Below are 3,890 nucleotides of genomic sequence, written 5' to 3' on the forward strand. Positions count from 1 at the left end.
TTCCCAGTCGCCTAAAATGCTCGCATTGGAAACTAGTGCGGTGCCATCCAACCATAATCCAACACACACTTTTCCTCGTAATCACCACTTGACAACATATAACACACACAGACATCTTTATTTCTTTTTCTATTTTCTTCTTACTCTCCAAAGTCTAAGTCGTTCCTGATTAGTAACAGTTCGAATCCGGTTCCCTTTCAGATTGCCAGTATGGATTTCCCAGTGCAAGGTCTACAGGTGAACATCTCTCCCACGTGACTCACCTCTCATCCTCCTGTCTGAGGGAACTTGGTGAAACTTTCATCGTAACCTTCGACATCTCCAGAACAATTGACAGTGTGTGGCATAAGTCTTTGCTTTCTAAACTCCTTCCTTTGGTGTCACTGCGTCTCTCTGTTCTCTAATGCATGGTTTTCTCTTAGGCCGTTCCATTGCAGTAGTCTTCGATAGAGCGACTTCCCCTTTCTATCCTATCAACAGTGGTCTTCCTCCGGGTTCTGTCCCATAACCTACTCTCTCTTCTCTCAATAAAGGGTCTTCTCTTCTACTTCTAAGTCTGTTCACTGTTATGCTGATGACTTCACGCTCCATACTTAAACTCACTTTTCCTCCCCTCCTTCCTCTCCTTCCCTTAATACTCGTTCTCTTTCGCTTACCGATCATATTTCCTCTCAATTCGCAACCTTTGCAGCGTATTGGGTTGGGGAAGCAGGAACCTTTCATAATTTGATAGTGCTGGAACGCAATTCCTCCCTATAACTCTTTCTAAGAATCATTTAGCTTCCCTCTGTTCTATGTCAATATACCACAATTCAACCATGTTGTAATGTAAACATGCTTGGCATATCCATATTCTCCACTCTGTTATGAAAACCCCATATAATCAACATCACAAAGACTGCTTCCCAAGAGTTGGGTGTGTTGTATAGGTAACGTGAACAACTTTTTTGTCACCAGCTGTTTCATATCTACAAAGGATTTATTCGCCCAAGTATAGACTACTGCCTACATCATAACTGGTTTCTTTAAATGTTCTTGGATAAAACGCATCAAGCTCTACTTTTCATTGACGTTCATCTCATCTATTGCCGCTATGCTGTAGAATATTCTTTTACACCTGATTAGAACTTAATCCAGAACACTAGATGGGTCTCCCATGTTAGAAATACATGAAATGAAAATTATTCAAGATCTCTTCCATTGCCTCAGTGTACTGAATCAAGTCGCCATAAAAAGAGTATTATTGTCAGCCAATACCTTGACCTTGTTGAAAGTATTTCTCCGACCAAAACTGCTCACATACAAGTTACGTTTAGACATGACATATTATATACTTTCGTCTCAGTGTGCCAACAGTTCTACAAAGGAATTCAAAGAGCAATAGATTACTAGGTCCCTTCGAGGATGCTTGTGATAGTGGAAGAGATATGACAGTCATAGCTCAGTGTGGTAAGAGCAAAAATAAGTACACATTAAAAACAGAAAAATATCAAAAACTTATCCTCTAGCCAAGAAGGCGCAAATATTGTCAGTCTAAATTTGGAGGACAAATTTTTATCAAATCTATTCTTAAACATATCTATGATACTGCTTTCAACCACTCTATCTGATAAATCATTCCATACGTCAAAAATCCTGTTGAAGAAAAGGAATTTCGCTTCAATTGAGGTAAAACGACTGATAATCTTGAATGCCTGTATCAGATCACTCCTCAACCTTGTCTTTTTTATACTAAGTAGGTTCAAGTCGTGTGGCTGGCTCTCACTAGATTTGTTTCTCAGTGAGGGAATCATCTTGGCAGCTCGTCTCTGTACTCTCTCTATTCTTTCTATGTTTTTCCTCAAGTAGGATGACCAGTGCTGAACACAATACTTAAAATGGGTACACACGAGTGACATGTAAAGAGTGGGATACTTTCCCTTCACTTAAACTCTATAACCTTACCTATAAATCCAACAATTTCATTTGCTTCCTTAACTCCTTCTCTGCACTATTTACTTAGCTCTAGATCACCAGAGATTGTATCACCAGTGTTTTATTTTTCATTTATCTTTTGCAGTTCAACTGAAGTCATACTGTAGCCTGCCTTTTCATTTGTAGTACCGACATGTAAAAGTTTGTACTTATCGATAATAGAATTGTTTGTCACCTGAGCTCAGTCCATCCCTATGTCTATATCCTTTAGAAGCTGTAGACGTTCAATATTTCTATTGTAGATTCATACCTCAGCTTTGTATTCACTGCAAGTTTCAATATCTTACAATGCGGTCGATTATTAATGTCATTGATATGTATGAGAAAGAGAACCGGTCCCAAGATTGATCCTTGTGGTACACCACTTGTTACGTTTAGCTATTCTGAAGCTTGACCATTAATCACAATTCTATGTTTACGACCAACAAAAAAAGTTATCTAATCACCGAAGTACAACTTTATCTATACCACGCGACTTAACTTTACTTAGTAACCTGTGATGTGGAACTTAATCGAATGCTTTTTGAAAACCTAGATAGCTGACATCTGCTGCTTTACTGTCATCATACATATTGATTATATCGTTAAATAGATCAAGCAGATTTGCCACACATGAACGATTTCGTCGAAGACCATGTTGAGGGTCATATATCAAGTGGATCCCGAATGTTGGTTTTTATAAGTTTACCGAATACAGACGTTCAGCAGACTGAACGATAATCTACAGGCAGTAATTTATTACCCATTTCGGAAATGGGGGTTACACTAGCAAGTTTCCATTCCCCTGGAACTTTCCCCTCAGCAAGTGACTTACTGATGAGAGTAGTCAAGGGTTTAACCTCCTCAAATTTTGTCTCTTTCATTGCCCTCAGATAAGACTTAACTGGGCATGATGCTTTATCAATTTGATATCATTCAGTGCTGACCCTGTATCCTCAACTCTTATGATCGTGTGTCAAACATTTCCCCTCTTGTAACGGAACTGGATTTAGGATCTTCTGCTGAAAATACAGATGTGAAAATATCATTTGAAATCTTAGCCATGTCTTCGTTGCGTGATATCCTATATCAAAAGGTTATCTGTCTTGTTCAGTTCATAATGTTCAAAAGGAACTCAAGAAACCTGTTATTAGGACACAGTCTTTAAAGAGATCGCACTTCCTGTATTTGTGTTACAGCTGTAGTTTGGCCTTATTTCGCCTTCATCTAGCAGTAAGCCCACCTGCTATCACACTAACTTACACTCTCTGGTAAAAGTATGACTACCTTCGACTCCGATCAGTATAGATAGATTAGTCCGCGGACAACATAGTGTTGGAGTGGCAGACAACCTCCACGGTGGGGCTGACTCGTCCACTGAGACATGTCCAGCACTAGAGTCCATGTTTCATCGAATTGTTTTTCATATCCTAATGCCAGCTCAATTTTCAGTCACATGTTGTTCCTTTACTATATGTCTAGTTCTGTGATTTTCGCTGGTTTATCTGGTTACATCATCGGGAGAGTTTTGTGACCAGATTTCCGTTCTGGTTACAACAATTTTCTGTTTATGTTAGTGGTTATAGTTCCTACCAGCAAATCCTTGTTCTCCTGTTTAATCTTATCTCTATGTCGTCTTGCCATTTCATGTGTTAAGGTTACGCACCCAGTAAACAATACCTCTGACTAGCGTTACTCGTCATAATCCTTCATACTACTCTCCAAGAATCCTGCTCTCCAGTGTTTCCAATACTCTTAATACATAGTCTCTCATCTACCACTGTACGATGAAACTATGTCGTTTTATCATCAGTTCTCAGAGTTAAGGTATCTTGTTCTTGTATGAGTCTACCTTCAAAATTGCCTCACCTGTTTCAGCCAAGGACACTAAGCACAGTGTCCAGGAACACCAGTTATAAGAAAGACAGAAACATGAA

The sequence above is a fragment of the Panulirus ornatus genome, chromosome 20 (genome assembly GCF_036320965.1).
Source record: "Panulirus ornatus isolate Po-2019 chromosome 20, ASM3632096v1, whole genome shotgun sequence".
Lineage (NCBI taxonomy): Eukaryota > Metazoa > Arthropoda > Malacostraca > Decapoda > Palinuridae > Panulirus > Panulirus ornatus.